Source organism: Pinus tabuliformis, chromosome 1_2, assembly GCF_031772625.1.
Source record: "Pinus tabuliformis cultivar Carrire ecotype Pingquan chromosome 1_2, CPIR1, whole genome shotgun sequence".
NCBI classification, from domain to species: domain Eukaryota; kingdom Viridiplantae; phylum Streptophyta; class Pinopsida; order Pinales; family Pinaceae; genus Pinus; species Pinus tabuliformis.
The window spans coordinates 1,302,623,001-1,302,641,962 of NC_142298.1; positions in this window are offsets into that span (position 1 = coordinate 1,302,623,001).

Genomic DNA, 18,962 nt, shown 5'->3' on the forward strand with positions numbered 1-18,962 from the left:
CTGATGATGATTCGATGAGACTTCACCTTTTTGAGAGAACGCTTACTGGTCCAGCAATGAAATGGTATATTGAATTTCCTAGAGCTTCGTTTGATAACTTCACCATTCTTGCCACTACCTTTCTAGCCCACTTTCAGTTACCCATTAGGTACAAAATTGGAATAGAACTTCTTACCAACTTTAAACAGACCATGTCCACTCACATATCTGATCATACATGAGTGGCGGTGTCATCGTCGAATGGTAAAGACATATGTTCCTGATCAGATTTTAGCTGAGTGGTTTATTAAGTCCTCATTTCCATCTTTCACTGAGGACGTGGTGAAAGGAGGAGTTGTCATAGAAGAGAAAGTCATTTCTCGTGCCCAATATTTAGATTTGATCTATACAGAAACTGGCACACTCTATGAAAAAATTCCTGACGCTCGTAGACTAGCTTTTTCCTTTCCACCCGCTCCTAAATCGAGTAGGGACTCTCATGCTGGTGACAGTGTGATCGGTTCCTTGAGCACGCAAATGATGAGAGGACCATCTAGTTAAGCTCTTGCTATTTCTAGTCAAAATGCAAATGACAATTCTCTTGCCTCAGAGATTAATGTCGTGTCATCTGACAAGGGAAAAAATCCAAAGCAACTAGGAGGCAAGAAGAAAGGGAAGAATAATAAAAAGAAACAGCAGAATTCCACTCCTGAAAAATCATCTGAAAACTCTACTGTGGCAAGGAAACCTCCTCGTTATCCATGTTTGATATGCAACAAGGAGCATTTATGAGAGATAATCCACATCGATCTGAGGTTTCAAAACTCTTGAAGGCTTCGAATACCTCAGCGGTGTTGATTGATCCGTTTCCGAACCCAGAAACTCATATGGTTGCTACCGATAATGCTTCCACATCCCAAGTGCTTATGCTATCTATCGTGAACAAACAAAATGATGTTTTGGTATCGACAAGGAATAAAGATTATGGGAATCCATCGTCGTCAAAAAACCAAGCTATTGATAAACCTAGCGCTTCGACAACAACTTCACCAGAAGTTGTTCCACCCATTATTCTTGAATTAACCATTAAGCTGCGAAAGGGAGTCATACATAAATCGACATTTAATCCTCATGCTTGAGCTGCTCAGAATTATAGTATAATGGAGGATCTGGCTCAATCGCCATCCGCTATGTCGACACTTGAGGTATTGCAAAATTGTCCCTCCCAAAAGTAGGTTTTGTTATCAGTGATATGTGGGATTGATCCAACGGATTCCAATCTTGTGGTCTTTAATCTTACTGGATATACACCACAGTTACTAGCCCAACTCGTTTTCCTTATACAGATAAAGGCCCTCAATAAAAATGTTCACCGAACCATCATTGATGAGGGGGCATCTACATGTATTATGTCAATGAGTTGATGGAAAACTCTTGGTTCACCACCCTTGTCACGATCACCAACAACACTAAAAGTGTTCGATGGAAGAACATACACTCCATACGGGATTTTAAGTAGCTTGCAAGTTGAATTGGGGGAAAAAACGATAGATATTGAAGTTGAGGTCGTTGATGGACTCCTTGATTACAATATTTTACTGGGAAGGCCCTGGGTTTATGCTATGGCTGCGGTTGTGTCTACATATTTTCGAACGATTGTATTTCCCTTCAAAGGTGGAATCACAGTCGTTGACCAACTAACCTTTTTTTCTAATAGTTCACAAGCTACTGGAAGCATTCCATTGATCCATCGAAATACACAATCGCTTCAAAATATTGGAGTAGGTCTCCTAAAAGATCCTTCCTTGATGGGTACTTTTCCCCTCCCATCTCCATCTGGTTTTGCAGAAGTTGCTATAGTGGAAACCTACCACATGATCTCTTCTACATCATCTGAGTTTAAGAAGAGATCCGACTATTTTGATAGTGATGATCATCACGAGGCATTTTCGCCAAGCCCCATCAAATCCTTGTAGCAATCAATCTACTGGGCTTGTGCGGCAAACCCGAACCCGCACTCAACAAGTGTCTGGGTAGATAGGTCCTTAGAATATGGTACCTCTTCTGATCCTTGGTCTCGTATACATTCTATAGATGAAGGAATCATCCAATCAATGATGATAGGAGACACACCGTGGGAAGATTATCATCATCGTTCCCACCTTCGAGATAACAATGAAGATTATTCAAATGACCTCAATCACCCTTCAATTGTTGATTTTTTATTAAATTCCGTAAACACAGTCGATTCCGAGCGAAATCTGTCCAACATTGAAGAAACTATCTCCATTAATATTTTGACCAAACCTAATATTGTAGAGAATATTCACGTCGGAAAATCTTGTTCTCCATCAGAACTAGATAGTTACTGTGCTCTTTTTTCGTGAATTCAGAGATGTTTTTGCATGGTCTTACGAAGAAATGCTAGGCATTGACTCTAGCATTGTTGAACATGAAATCAAGATGTACCCAGATATTAAACCAGTATGACAATGACTTTGACCTGTTCATCTGAAGAAAGCCACTGCCATTTAAGCAGAGGATGAAAAAATTTTGTTTGCTGGCTTCATTTACCCTGTACCTCTCATTGATTGGGTATCGAATATTGTTCTTGTGATGGAAAAACAAGGAACGATTAGAGTGTGTGTCGATTATAGGGATGTAAATCAAGCATGTCCGAAGCACAACTATCTTACACCCTTTATTGACTAGATTATTGATGAATTTGCCAGATGTGCAATATTTTCATTCATGGATGGATTTTCGGGCTATAATCAAATCAATATCTGCCCACAGGACCAGTCAAAAACTGCATTTATATGTCCGTGGGGCACATTCACATATCATAAATTACCTTTCAGTTTGAAGAACGCAGGAGCAACATTTTAGAGGGTAATGAATTATGCCTTCCATGACATCCAACACGTCGTTCAACCATATCTCGATGATCTTCCTGCTCATTCGCAAAAATGGACTGATCATCCACAACATTTGAGAGCCATATTTTGTTAGCAAATTATATATTACAGAGAAATGGAACACATAAAATATTGCAGAAATATAAACACAGAAAACGCATAAAACAAGAGAGACACAGATATACGTGGTTCACCCAGTTTGGGCTACATTCACGGAGAAACAACCGGTACTTCTTTTATTATATTATCCAACAAACTGAAGAGATACAACCTACAACAGATCTGCTGTAACTCCCTCTTCGCTCTCAATCTCCTCTCTCTTCCTCACTTAGAATCCAGATCTCCATAGACACAATACAATTCCCTCATATATAGTGAGGGGTTGCCTTCTAGGGCAAAAAACAATAAATTAAACATAACTTCTACCATCATATCATCCGTCTAATGAACGGCCCAGATCGACTAGAAATTACTAGACTTTTACAAGGCAATTTTACATCTATTTTTAGCTTCGGAGGCGCTGCCCCCGAACCCCCGCCGAGGGACCACTGGCCCCCGGACCCCCTAGCCAGGGGAGATTTACCCCCTCGGACCACCGGGGGGGGGACAAATCCTCCCCACACCCCCCCGTGTGGAGGGGTGTACAGTCTTCATAGGGTATACATCCAACTGAAACCTTTGAATACAGAAGATAATCAGGCTCAACACCTAGGAATCTCCCACTTGGAGACCGATTATAGTAACTCCACCACTGCTTCATTTGCTAGACAATAACTCCACTTTGGACCTGACTATTTCTCATCTTCTTCATCATACTTGAAGACCAATTGCAACTGAGCAGATTCTCAATTCTACCTGGTTACAAATTTTGTTAACAGATCTGCAAGATTCTGGCTAGTGTGTATCTTTTACAGCTTCAACTGTCCATCTTCCAATGCTGACCACATGAAATGGTACTTGAGATGTATATGTTTAGTCTTGGAATGAAATGCAGAGTTCTTTGCAAGATGCATGGAACTTTGGCTGTCACTGCATAACTTGCTCAACTCCTGTTTCTTACCCAATTCATCCAGAAACCTTTGTAACCAAATCATTTCTTTACTAGCCTCTGTAGCAGCAACATACTCTGCTTCTGTTGTTGAAAGTGCAACAACACTTTGGATTTTTGAAATCCAACTGATATCTGTTCCACCTACAGTAAATACATATTCTGTAGTGCTCCTCCTGTTATCTCTATCACCTGCCATATCTGCATCAACATATCCCTGTAGAGCAATTTTGAGCCACCTGTTATCTCAAAATCAGACCCTGATAGGCTGCTGGTCAGGTTGACTCTAAGTAACTATTTCAAACCTACTTTAGGCTGAGGCCTAGCCTCCTCAACTTGAGAGGGCTCTCTCTTTATGGATTAATGATTTGATTAAAGATAATATGGCTAACTCTTATAGAACAACTGTGAAAAATATGAATGCTGGAAACACATTAAACAACTATCCATTGGGCTTATGGAGTCAACAACAACTCAATATAACAGTGAACTTAACCTTACAAGGAAGTCAGGGCATTCAGCATTTAGACATTCAGAACATCAACTCATATGGGACCACACAGTTTATAAATGTATACAGGAAATCAGAGCACATTCAGTGAATTCTGAGTGATTATACATCTATACCACTGTAAGAATTACGAAAAGGACAACATCACATATTCTGAACATAAGAAATCCTTCATGAATCTTGAGAAGTAAAGTCAAAATTATATTACTGAAAATGAGTCTTACATAAGCCAAATACAAGCTTTGTTATAAAGTTTTCCAACCCTGATTACATTTCTATTTCAGCTATATATAGAGCTCTTATTCTAACTGATCGAGATTCCTCCTCCAGCATGAGGGGAATTCAAAAACTACTTCTAATGACACCTATTAACCCTTTAACTAACTAATAAATACAAAAAGTGTTGACTGGAGTTTTTTTAGAGATCTAAATCAACTATGACTCTAACTCCATATTACATGCATGATGGCTTTAATTAAGATGGTTCCTCGTTCTTTGACATCTGGTTCCCTTCTAGTTTAGTTGTGATGATCTTCAAGGCTCCATGGTTGTCTTCAATGACACATGTTTTCCAATGCTCAGAAAGATAGGAAACTACCCCTGTTTACTGGTCTTTAGTTTTCCCCAAAATATTCGAATGCAAATAAACATGTCCTTTATCCTTTAATTACCCAAAATGGAGCAGATTGCCACGTCCTTGATGCGTTGTAAGCTTTTTCCCATGTGTTAGCGCTTGAAATTTCACCTCAGGCTGAGAAAGGTAAACCTCAAGGCTACATCAAACCATTCAGCCTCGTAGCTAGCCCTACGAGGCAGGAGAAGGCTCTCTTCGGTCAATCTCGGTAGATCTTCAATGGGATGAGATGACCAACAAGGTAACACTGATATTAGGCTAGTAAACTGATTAGAAAGGTTGATTTGTTGGTTTTTTGGGTTTTTGGTGGCAATTTTGAGGAATTGCAATTTTGGGTACGGGGATTGGACACAGTTTCTGCAGGGGGTTCCTTGGGGCAAGGTAGGAGACAACGTTGATGCCTTTAACTAAAATGAATGGTTAGGAATGAAAGATGAGGAGCTAAAGAGAGCAAACAATCACTTTGAATTCTCTTTAGACAGAAGAAAACATTGAAATTAAACAAATTTAAAAGCAGAGCATGGCTAGCATGAATTCATACTTTAACACTTCATTTGTTTAATGTGCAGCAGTAAAGAAAGGAAATGAATCACATAACAAAGCTTACAAGAACATTGAGAAACACACCATCAACACATGAGTCCACAAGAATCCCAAAGATGACTGCAAAACCCTGGTCTTCCTTAGCCAAAAATTGCAGAGATACAGTGAAAATATACAATGATAGCTTCTCCCTCAAGAGTCCAACCATGAAAATGAGCAAGAAAGTACATAATATAGATGATCTAACCTCTTTCCCTGCCTCCATGGGTCGAGCTCACTATCCTAGGAGCTGTTTCAACAACTTCTAAACTAGACACTAGAAAATAGGCAGTCAAAACAACTTGCCTCTATAAACTTGGAAACGAGTTCATACAATCAATTTTTACCCTTTACATGAATGAATCTTCTAGAAGTGTTAAACAAGAGTAAAAGTGTCTTAGAGTTACCAAAATTACATCAAAGATAATCATCTTCAACCCCAAAAAGTCAAACCAAGTCAAACTGTGCTTTTCCGAGCTGTACAGTGAAATCTGGCAAAGACTGCTCAACGGGTTGCGCGCATCTTCTCAACGGGTCGCGCACATTGGGAGCTCTGTTTGAGGCACTTGTACGTGTCAGAATTGGGTGCAGGATAGCTCGTTGGAAAGCTCTGCGAGTTTAATTTCTAACCCAACTGGAATTTTTGAATTTGGAGGTCATTTGCCTAGTCAAAACTCAATTCGCCCAAGACTTCTTTCTGCAACTCAAAAAAGGGGCAGAAAGTCAAATTTTGCATGTATTTTGACCTTCTGGAGGCCCAAAACCCCATAAAAACTCAAGTCCATCCATGGGCATATGTAATTTTGCATGAAAAATCTAGAAATGCTGAGTTTTTGCAAAAAGGAGCTGCCATGACAAAGGGTCTCACCGGGGGTGAGACCCGTTGAGGAGCCAAAACCTGTAAATTTCCAAAAATTGCCAAAATTACCCAAAATTCTCAAAATTTTTTGGGATTTGAGGTGTGGCTAGGCTCTTGAGTGCCATGATCCTTGAGTGAAGCCTCAGCCAAGATACGGAGGGGATTTGGCTTCTTTCTCTGTTTTTGTGCCTTGGCCAAACTCCTTGGATTCGACGATTGTAATTTTGGCATTTCTCTAAAACCATGACACCTGTGCAAAAAGTGAATGAGGTTTTTCTTCTTTGGCATGTTATGGACAAAAAAATCTCTCAGTTTTCGAAAATTCATCTTTTATTGCTTTGAAAAATCATTTTAGTGCAACTTGTCCTGATGTGTGAAACAAGGAATTTTGTCGAAATGGAGCGAAATGAAGGGGATAGGGGGCTTCTAAATTCTTGGGGAAATTTTTGGGAGTAGGGAGGGATGTTAGGGAGTAGAGGAAAGTGGAATCTCAGAGATTGAGCAAGGGGAAGGGGTCCAAAAGGGCAAAACACAGGCCAAACCTAGAAAATTGCCAGGTTGTAGCTAGAAACTAGGGTTTGCGCAAAAATGAGGAATTTGGCGGATCTAAGGGATGGGAAGTGTTTGATAAGGTATTTTAAGGATAGGGGAAGGTGTATGAACATCAGGAAACAAGTTTTTCCGGTGATTTAACCATCCAAGAGAAATTGCCTTCAAAACCCTAGGAGAGGGAAATGAGCTTGCCTAGGCACAACTGAAGCATGAATAAGGTGTAAAATGACTCATTAGACACTGACATGATAATGAAAACCCTCTGAATGATGATAGGCTCAGCTGAATGATGACATGGACTGACATTTGGGCAAACCCTAGACCTAATGCCTAGTGACCAAATTTTGCTTGAAGACTCACTGAAATGACAAAATTTGACTTTGACACTCTGAGACCACTTTGTAAGAGCATATTTGATCAATGTAGGAAGGCTGGAAAGACTGACACTAACACCATGTACATGTGTGCAGGCAAAATTTTCTTGTAAACTGTTTGATATATCCTGAACTGTGGTAAATGTGCTCACTTTACGACAAAAATTTAAAGTTGGATTTGAACATATATTTTCTCCACCTGTCTTGACCTGGTTGACTGTTGATAGGTTCAGATGATGCCTTGTATGCTTTTAGACGTTTCCCTTTCAAAATTCCTGCTTATAATTCAAAACTGCTTGATTTATGTTGAAATCATCACTTTCAGCAGTTTCGTAGCGCGCTACGAAACTGCTGAGTTATTTAAAACAGCTTGTTTTTAACCTGAGACCTTTATTAGCCGAGTGCTTGATTTCCAAAAACTTCTTTAGACTTTCCACAGGTCGAATAGGAATTTATATTTCTTCAGAAAGATAAGATCAAGCAAACTTGTCAAAATTTTGAAACAGAATCTTACTTGAAATGAAAACTCATTTAGCAGGTCTTTTAAGCTGGCTTAGCTGTGCCTTCAGATCTTCAATTTGTTTCTTCATAGCCTTATTCCCAACTCTCAGTTGCATATTGATCCTTCTGATGTACTTGGCTTCTTTGATTGCTGGTACTGTCCAGGTGTGAAATTGTGAATGGCCATCAACCACTGAATTCAGCTGGGCTTCTACAGTTGCATTCCCTTCCCATAGAGTTTTATAATACTTTGCGTGTATGACTGCATGTCTTCTAACGGCTTTATTCAATTTGGCAATCTCATACTTAGCTGATTCTAATTGGCTCTTTAGGACTGCTATATTATTTTCTTTAGGTGTAATAACCATTTTGCCTGCGTTTTTCTGTGTCTCTTCCCCTGTTTCCTCTGTTCTTGGCAGTACTTCCTGTACTTGCTGGAATCTCCTTGTCATAGGTCTTCTAGGTTTAAAAACGAACTCTTCAGCTAGCTCATCAAATTTAAGCCTTTTTGAGGCCTTGGATTTCTTGGTGCTTTCTTGTTCTGACTGTATTAACTCGATTTGAACTGGTAGAGACTGCTCAAATTCAATAGCCTGTAATAAGTCATTTAAACTTGCCTTGGACACTGGACTTTCTTCGACTGCTATAGCTTTACCTTTTTCCTTATTCATCTGGCTTCTTGTTCTTATCCTTGAGACTACTTCAGATGTGCTTGTTTCAGGTACAGTCTTTTTACCATGAGCTTTTTCCTAAGTTGATTGCTGAGGTTGATCTTGGATGACGAGTGGCTTCACTTGTTTTCTTACTTGTGACTTTGGAACTCTTTTAGCTCTTGCTTCTGTTTGGAGCTCAGCTATTGTAAAATCTCTAGCAGGTGGAGGAGTGAGGCCAGTCTGGCTTTTGAAGCCAGCCATAAAAATGAATGAATTCCAATCTCTGTCTATCTTTTGGAGTCCATCTAAAACCAGTAGTTTGATCAAACCATGATGAAACAAAGAGGTTTCACAATCCTCTTTCCTCAGCTGTACCTTATCACTCATCTTACTCAAACTACGGAACAGATAAAAAGGTAAGTCTATGGAGACCTTCCCGGTGAAATGCAAAAGGAGTTTAAAATGGTAAGAGTAAACCTTGTTATACCTTCCTTCACAAGTCAGATATTTCTGTATGCAGGTGAGTAAGTGAGCATAATATTCTTTGACATAATTCCTGGGCACTGCCTTACTTAGATCTTCATTTACAAATTCATCCTTCAAAAACTCCTTACAAGGATTCATGTCAAATTTGAAGTTTTTAAACCATTCCTCTTGTCCTCATGGGATCTCTGTCACAGTAGATATCACTTCTGGCGAAACCTGCAATTCTAACATGGCTACTTTTGAATTCAAGCCTGTGAAGTTAAGTGCAAATTCTTTAGTTACCTATGCGTGTCCTCCTTGTAACTTTTTGCAAAACTTCCAGCACCCGGCATTTTTAAATGCTTTCTTCACCTCTTCATTTCTCAGCGTTATATCCAGGCCTTCAGGCTCAGTCCTTAGACATTTGCCGGATCTGTGCTCCTTTTTCTCCATTGATTCTTCCAAATCTTCGCAAACAATAACTACCAGCTCCGGTTGGAATTGTGTTTCAGCTTCTATTTGAATTCAGCCTCGCTTGAGTTTTAAATTTTTCCGTTTAAAATCTTTCAAGATGTAATCTTGCAGATTTGTCATTCATGCAAGACTTACGACCATCATTAAGATTTATGCACGGTTGTCTTTCTTGGGAATGATAATTCGTGCGTATCAACAGATCTAGTGGTGGTGATAGTGGCAATGAGTGGTAAAATGTGATAAGAGAGGTACATGAGCTGACATGAGAAGACACGGCCTATGACTCACCTAACGGACTTGATATTTCGGGAAAGACTCGCTGCGAAATGTACGAATCCATGATTTCGCAGCGCTGTTAGTTTTAAATTTTAATGATGCGCTGCGAAATGTACGAATCCATGATTTCGCAGCGCTGTTAGTTTTAAATTTTAATGATGCGCTGCGAAACTGCCTAATCATGATGCGCTGCGAAATTGCAAAAAGGCACGGTGACTGACATAAGATAACAGGTGGCTATAGAACAATGGTAGATGGAGGGGAATCAATGGGCGCTGAGAATAACTTGACTCAAAAACTCTTCAAAACTCCAGATTCTAAGGGAAAAAATTAAAACAAAATTAAACTAGCACTGACCTTTGTCATCGGGCTAGGATAAAAATTTACATGTATCAATTTTAGTTCTAAGTGATAACAGTGGCTCCACTTGGGATAGTGTGCTCCTGTAGTACACTAAGAACTCGTATGTCCAGTGATTTGTCCAATTTATGAAAACATAGATGGAGTTGACAAGCATCCTTTTCTAGCTTTATGAGCCTTCACCTCGGGCTTGAGCTTCCTGTTCAGCTTGTCATTTATTTGCAACAAAGAAAGACTAATAAAATGGTTATATACAATGTTGTGAGAAACTTGGCAGAGATTTAATCAATTGTAATGCTTTAGGAACCTGCCATTAACAGGTCGTCCAGCATATGGTGTTCCATCAATCTCTTGTAGAATATAGGTGTTATTCCCATGGAAAGCAGAAATTTGATATGGCCCTTTCCACAAATTTTCAAATTTACCATGTTTACCTTTCTCTTCAATTCTAGCTTCCCATTTCAAGACTTTATCATGGATCTGGAATGTAACTTCTTTGATCTTTTTGTCAAATGCTCTCTTGATTCTGTTCTGGTTTTGTTGATGACTGTCAAACACCTCATTTCTTTTCTCTTGCAAAGCTATTAACTGATTAATCCTTCGTTGTATAGCATTTGGTTCCTCTTCTAGTCCTTGAATCAACTTCATTACTGGTACTCCAAGGGATGTTGAAAATATAGCCTCTGCCCCATATACTAGCTCATATGGTGATGTTCCAATGGATCTCTTTGTGGAAATCCGGTCAGCCCACAAAGCATATCTCAGTTTCAAATGCCAAGCTTTTTTATTTTCTTGCAGTAGCTTCTTAATGATTCTCACAAGGCTCTTGTTTGATGACTCAGCCAAACCATTTCCCTGTGGATAATAAGCAGTGGAATGTCCAAGGGAGATGTGATACTGATGACAAAAATTAATCATCCTTTTGGACTTGAAAGCTTGAGCATTGTCTGTAATTATCTTAATTGGGCAACCAAATCTTGATAATATATTATTTTCTAAGAAAGAAATAATCACGGAATCATTTGCTTGCCTTGTGGGTATTGCTTCTATCCATTTTGTAAAGTAATCGGTGGCTGTGAGAATCCAGCGATGCTGTCCTGATGAAGGAGGATGGATTTCCCCTATAAAGTCTAATCCCCACTGCTGGAAAGGTGCTTCAACATAAATAGGAACCAAGGGCATTGGCATAAGCTTTCTCTTTCCTTCAAACACTTGACATTCATGGCATGTGGCTATCTTTTTATAGATATCTCTAAACATAGTTGGCCAAAAATAGCCAGCTCTCAAGACCTTGTTTGTAGTGGCTTTCCAATAGTGATGTCCTCCACAATCCCCTTTATGAAACTCATCAATTACTTTATCAGCTTCTTCTTCAATGAGGCATTTTAATAATATTCCTCCTGCATCTTTCCAAAACAAATTTTGGTCATACACAAAATATCTGAGAGATTTCAATTTGGTAAACCGAGCTTTGGATTTTGAAAGATTATCAGGAGCTCTATTATGCTGCAAAACAAATGCTATATCCTTGTACCATTCTGAGATCAAGAATTTCTCATTTATTTGGACCAATTCCTCTTCATTTTCAGAAATTTCTGAGATTTCTGTGCTTAAATTAATATCAATACAGTCCAAATTTGACTGAGTCAACAATTTGGCTAGGCCTTGACCCTTTACCAACTTTGTGGGTTTGATCTCAATGTCATACTCTAGCAGTTTTGCTATCCACTTTCCCCTTTTTCCATCTGGATCAGCTTGTGTAAGAATATCTTTTATAACAACATTTGGGACGTAGGCAACAATGTGAGAGTGTAAAACATAGATTCTAAAATCCTTAATTGCTTTCACCAATGCATAGGCTTGTTTCTCTAAGATATTATATTTCAATTCAGCATTGGCTAATGTCTTGCTAAAGAAAGAAATGGGTTGTTCAGTACTTTGACTTCCTTTTTGCAATAAAACTCCAGCAATTGTGTCTTCAGAAGCGAATGTGAAGATAAGGAACTCCTTGGTAAAATCCGGGCTGATGAGTACTGGTGCTTGAGTAAGTGCCTTCTTGATCTCTTCAAATGATTTCTTTGCTTCAACTGTCCATTTAAAATCTGCTCCTTTCTTTAACATCTTTGTTATGTTCTTGACAACTTCAGCAAAATTAGGAATGAATCTTCTAACAAAGTTAACTTTCCCAAGAAAGGATTGAATCTCCTTCTTACTCCTTGGTAAATCTAATTTTTGAATTGCACTAACTCTATTAGGATCAATCCTAATTCCTTCTTCAGAAATAATATGACCAAGCAGTTTGCCAGAAGTTAGAGCGAAAATACTTTTGGTTGGGTTTAGAGAAATACCAAACCTCCTACACTTCAGTAGGACCTTTTCAAGGTGCTTTAAGTGGTCTTCTTCCCTTTTTGAAAAAACTGTGATGTCATCAAGATAAACCACCACTGATTTGTCCTTTTCTTCAACAAAAGCAATATCCATTGCTCTCTGGAAAGTGGCTCCCGCGTTCATGAGGCCAAATGGCATTTTTGCATACATGAATGTTCCCCATGGTGTAGTGAAGGCCGTTTTCTCTTGATAATCTGGGTGAACAAGAATTTGATTGTACCCTGAGAAACCATCAAGCATAGACATCCTTTGTGAACCAACAATGTTTTGCAGAATGAAATCCATTTTGGGGAGGGGGTAATTATCTTTCAATGAAGCTTTGTTTAAGTTTCTGAAGTCTATACAAATTCTGATCTCTCCATTCTTTTTTCTGATTGGTACCAAGTTAGCAAGCCAATTTGAGAATCTGATTGGGACAATAATTTTAGCATCAAAGAGCATTTTCACTTCTTTTTCAATCAGTGGCATTAGAAGAGGATTAATTCTTCTTAGCTTCTGCTTAAAAGGCTTTTCATTCTGCTTAATAGGAATGGTATGCTATATGATTGAAGAGTCATATTGTTTCAAGTCAACATAACTCCATGCAAAAACATCAATGAATCTTTTCATCATCTCAACATATTTAGTCTTCATATCAGCTGAAAGGAATTTTGAAATCTTGACTATCTTAGGCACAACCGAGTCTCCTAAATTGCAGCTTTCTACTTCTTCTTCATTAGCTTGTAGTCTTGGTGCTTTGAACACATCATTTTGATCAAATAATTTCTCAAGGGGAATGAGGCCTTTAGGAATTAAGTTGTTTTGTAATTGTAAGACTTCAGAGCTTTCCTTTGACTCTATTAACATATTCTGCTGATCTATCTGATTGTGTTCAAGTTCTCCTTTTAATTCAATGAAGTTCCTTACATGCTGATCATCCTCAAAAACTTGCCAATTTGTGATATTATCCGGTATAGCTGGTCTATGGCGAACCTCCACTTCATAATTTTCAGAAGAGTGCTTAAGAATGATAAAGAGACTGGCCGAAACAACAAGAGAATCCGCAATAGAGTTTTGATCTCTAGTTTTGATGCTAAAAGAATACGATTGAAATTTTTCCAACATTTCCAACAGTAAATTTCTGTATGCTCTCATCCTTGTATCCTTAGTTTGATATGTACCTTCTACTTGTTTAATTACCAATTCAGAATCTCCACAAACAACAATGTTTCTAGCTTTCAATTTTATCAAGGCTTCCAAACCTAAAATCAGAGATTCGTACTCAGCCATATTGTTGGTACAATCAAAGTTTAATTTGTATGAGAGAAACTTACTTTCTTCAGTTGGACTAGTGATCCAAATCCCAGCTCCTGCCCCTTCTTTTCCTGTTGATCCATCAAAGTATAATGACCAGCAGCCCATGATGTCTCTTTCATCTCCTTCCTGCCCTTCTTGACACTGATTTTCCGCAGGTTCATCTTGTGATTCTTTTGCAACTGATTCATTGAAAAGGATAGCTGACCCAAGACCAGTATCACATGAATAAATAGGAAAATTCTGAGGCTTGTCTTTGCTGCTTACCATGTAGGCCATCCTTGTCTCACGATACAACCTCCTTTGTTCACCAAACACTGGGATGGTAGCATATGTAAGGTCCATCTGCATTGTGCCCTTGATTTTTGCTGCCCATGACCTTGAAAGAAGCATCCCAAACTTTGGTGGAATGTCTGCAACAACAATATCCATAACAATTGTTTTTGCTGGAATTTGTGTGAGCCCCACAACAACATCTTTTATCAAACCAATGCAATGGACTCTTTTTGAATCAAAGGAAAATAAATCCTTATATGGCCTAGTTACCTCTAACTCCAGTGTTTCCATGATTACCTTAGGCATGAGATTATGTGATTCCCCTGAGTCTAACATAGCATTATGTAGAGTCATATCATGAATGCTAATGCTTATGTAAAAAGGGGGAAACTCTTCATTTTGTTCATCCTCAAGTCTTGGACCCAAGCAGATAACAGGGTTATCTTCTTGTACATTTAGGATATCAGCCACTCCTAGTTGTGAATTAAGCATTTCAACAATTTTGCTTCTGTATTTGTCTACCTTGAGAATTTCATTAAAAGGGACTGATATCTTAATTTTTGCAATCTCATTCTTAAGATTAAAAACAGAAGTAGTCTTGTCAATTTCTTTAGGAGGAGGAAGAATTTGAATATCCTTTTTGACAAGAGGAGAATCATCCTTACCTTCAACCACCTTTGATTTTTCCTTTTTATCTTCAACTGTCTGTGAGGTATTCTTCTTGGGCTGTGCTTTGTTTGCTGTAATAGGAACATCTCTATTCCTAAGATTATACTGCTTTTGCATCTCAAAGATAGCGTGCTGATAGCCCTTTAAAAAATCTGAAGGCTCTTCTCCTGATTTTATCATATTGGACTCATCATGTTCCTCCTTAGTCAAGAAAATCCCTGACACTTCTTCATCAAAACAATGGATTGATTCCTCAGGGACTTCAGGTTCATCTTCTTCATCTACCAAATTTTGTTGGAAGGGAGGTCTCACTGGAGGATCTGCCTGCTGATTTCTGTTGTCTCTTGGCCTTTGCTAATTCTGAGGTCTTCTGAACTAAGGGTTCCTGAATTGAGGTTCCTGCTGTGCTGGAGGAGCAGAAGCATTCCCAAGAGCTAGTCGGTCCATCAATTTCTCTATGGTTTTCATCATTGTTTCAAACTTGTCTTCTTGAGCAGAGGTAGAAGGTTTCTCTTCTTCCTTCAGCTTAGTCTTTGCCATCTTTGATTTCTTAGCAGCAAGCATATCCACCTCTACCTTAATTGCATCATTTTGCATGTCAGCAAGAGAGGCAGACTCCCTTTCTCTGAGTAAAAGAGAGAAATATGAATCAAATGATTCAGCATATCTCAACTGTTCCAAAGCTCCAGGAGGTTTCAAATGAGCTGGAATAGAATTGTATATTTTGTTAAACCTCTTAGAGAAGTTTTGGACAGTTTCGTCTGGAGATCTTCTAAGATTGTTGTATTCGTTAAGAGCTTGGACAGGGTTGGTTCTGTTTCCCCATTTCCTTAGAAAGCTATCTTCAAATTCTACCCAACTATGAATGCTTCCGGCTCTAAGGGCTTTAAACCATTTTCTGACTTCCCCAATGAAAGTTTGAGCAAACAATCTTAGTTTTACATCTTCATCATCCACTTCTTCCCTGTCAACAAAATCATTGAACCTATCCACATGTTCCTCTGCTGTAATATCTTCATCTCCTCCCCATGTTGGAATTCTGGCAGCATATTTGCTAGGAAGATCATGTAAAACAACAGGGAGAGCTAGAGGAGCATACCTAGCAGGTATAGCCATAATGAATGGAGGAGCAGTGATAACAGGTATTATATGACCGGTGGGAGCAGAACTAGTGTGAGATAGTATCTGAGGACTATTTGGACTAGCAGAGGCAGAAGATAAAGTATTGGTACGAAAAGGACTATTTGGACTTTGCAAACCACTGACAAAGGAACTCCAATTTGGGAGAGGTAAACCAATTTTGGATTTGAGAAAAACTTCAAAAGGATCAAGCTCTTTGAGTTGATTCAAATCTTCTTCTTCTAACAGTAATTCTGAAGTAACAACCTCCCAAAACTCTTCCTTATCTTTTTGTGACACTAAGGATGAAGTATCAATGCATCTTTTTTGTAAATCTAAAATAATTCCAATAAGTTCTTCTTCGTTCTCAGACCTCAACAATACCTCATGAATTTTATCATCTACAATTTTATCTTCAGGACTTCTAGAAAATTCAGGGAACAAAGATTTTGATACAGATGAAGTACCTGGTATATCAGGAAATCTTTGCCTGCTCCTTGAGATGGTGTTTGGATTATCCACAGGAGTAGGTGGATCTGGGTCAGGATTACTCCTTGTATATCTTCCTCTCGAAGCCACCTTTTTAACTTTAAGATTGTATGGAGTCACCAAGGTAGAATGCAGCCTCGAAAACCTTCTGAGCTCCTGCTACCTTCAGAAGTTCAGCTTCATGATTTCGGGAAAGAATAATCTTCGACTCCCGGCAGACGCACCAAAATGTTATCTCAAAATCAGACCCTGATAGGCTGCTGGTCAGGTTGACTCTAAGTAACTATTTCAAACCTACTTTAGGCTGAGGCCTAGCCTCCTCAACCTGAGAGGGCTCTCTCTTGATGGATTAATGATTTGATTAAAGATAAGATGGCTAACTCTTATAGAACAACTGTGAAAAATATGAATGCTGGAAACACATTAAACAACTATCCATTGGGCTTATGGAGTCAACAACACCTCAATATAATAGTGAACTTAACCTTACAAGGAAGTCAGGGCATTCAGCATTTAGACATTCAGAACATCAATTCATATGGGACCACACAATTTATAAATGTATACAGGAAATTAGAGCACATTCAGTGAATTCTGAGTGATTATACATCTATACTGTTGAGATTGCAACAAGATGATGGAGCTTAGTGAAAAGAGTCGCCTTCACTAAGTGGGCCCGCAGGCTATTTTTGGCGCAAGTCTATTTTTAGACATATGGATCATGTCTATGTTTATGGATGATTGATCAAGTTGGGAAAATAGATGGACTTCTATTTTTGATGAAAGTGTGAGTGATCACAGTGTGAGTGATCAAGTCTATTTTTAGACTGGCTGTCAAAAATAGAAAAGTCAAATATTATTATCTCACAATAATATTTGGACTATAAACTTAATCTTATTCTCTTGGAGAACTTCAGTTTGAGCTACGGAAGTGGCACATGCAGCTGTCAGAAGGAAATTCGTTTTTCTTATGAGTCAGTTGAGTTGTTGCATGCATGACTTCAGTTAGAACTCAAGTGAGTTGAGTTTAGTGGACTGGAGGTACAGTTGATGGAGTTGTGTTCAGTTTAACTTAGTTAAACTGGTTGTAGTTAGTCTAACTGCAAATAGACTAATGATGAGTTGTTAAACTAATTATTAACTCATAATACAACTAAAGAATACATCAGTTAACTCAGTTGCATGTCAGTGCATGTTCAGTTCAACAGGGACAGGTGGTAGAGAATCAGATTGCTATCAGTTGTGACTATAGTTGTGCACCAGATCTTGCACAATCAAGGGATTGAGTATGCCAATGAGTTTGCTCACGTATTTGGCCCGCATTTTAGCCTTTTCTCACGTCCACAAAGAGTGAGTGACTATTTTGCAGGTGAAAATCGAGTTTGGGAAGCAATTCTCATAAGTTCTTGAGCAGGTATTGAGCAGTGGAGGCAGGCAAGCAGTGGAAGAGATTTGGAGATCAGATCTGAGCTGTATTGTGTGTAACAGAGGTGGAGATACTTGTGAGAAGTATTATGCTGTGTAATGTTACATGACTCAATCATTAATATACAGATAGTGTGGGGTTTTTAGCGAGATGCTTTCCCCGTGATACAAACTGTGTTAATGTGTGAATGCTCTTGATGTTTTATTGTTATTGATGCTGCTATATTCTTGATCAACGTAGAGGAGCTTATGTATTGTGTATGTTTTCCGCATTAGTACATGATCAGGATAATCTCCATTGAATATGTGTTAAATTATTCAAAATTTCTACATGGTATCAGAGCTAGATAATTGTAGAAAAAGTTTCTACATGGTATCGGAGCAGCTTGATTTGTAGAAGAGATTTTTACAGGATATTAAGCGAGGGTTGATCGGAAGCAGTTGAGTTGGTTGCTGGTGGAATTCGAATTTGCAGCAGTGTTGTTGAAAATGTCTTTCAACGGATTGCAAATGTTATTCCAAAGCAAGAGCGACTTGGCGCTCAAGGATAAACTCAGTAACAATAAAGGTGAGAATGGATCTTCATCAAAGGTAGCTGATGAAGAGAATTGTGCTTTGGCTACCAAAGAAAAGAAAGGGAAGAGCAAGAAAGCTTCTCAGTCTGGTGCGAAAGGCAAGAAGCAGGATATGTCCAAGGTGAAGTGTTTTCACTGTCACCAGCATGGACACTATGCCACAAATTGTCCGCAGAAGAAGAAGAACAAGCAAGCTGCTGGATCTGCAGGGGGAGAGGCTTTAGCTTCTCAGTTTGAGCTTGATTTTTCATTGATCGCATGCTTGGTTTCAAGTGTGATGGGATCAGTGTGGTTCCTGGACAGTGGTGCGTCTTTTCACATGACGGGAGATAGAGATTTGTTCTCTGATCTGGAGGACAAAGATCTTGGAGTGCACATCGAGATGGGCGATGATGGTAGATACAGTGCGACCGGTATCGGTACCATTTCCTTTGAGAGGGAGTCTGGTAAACCCTTTGTATTGAAGGAAGTCATGCATGTTCCAGGATTGAAGAAGAATCTCATCTCAGTGGCGATGTTAGAAGACAAGGGGTATGATGTTG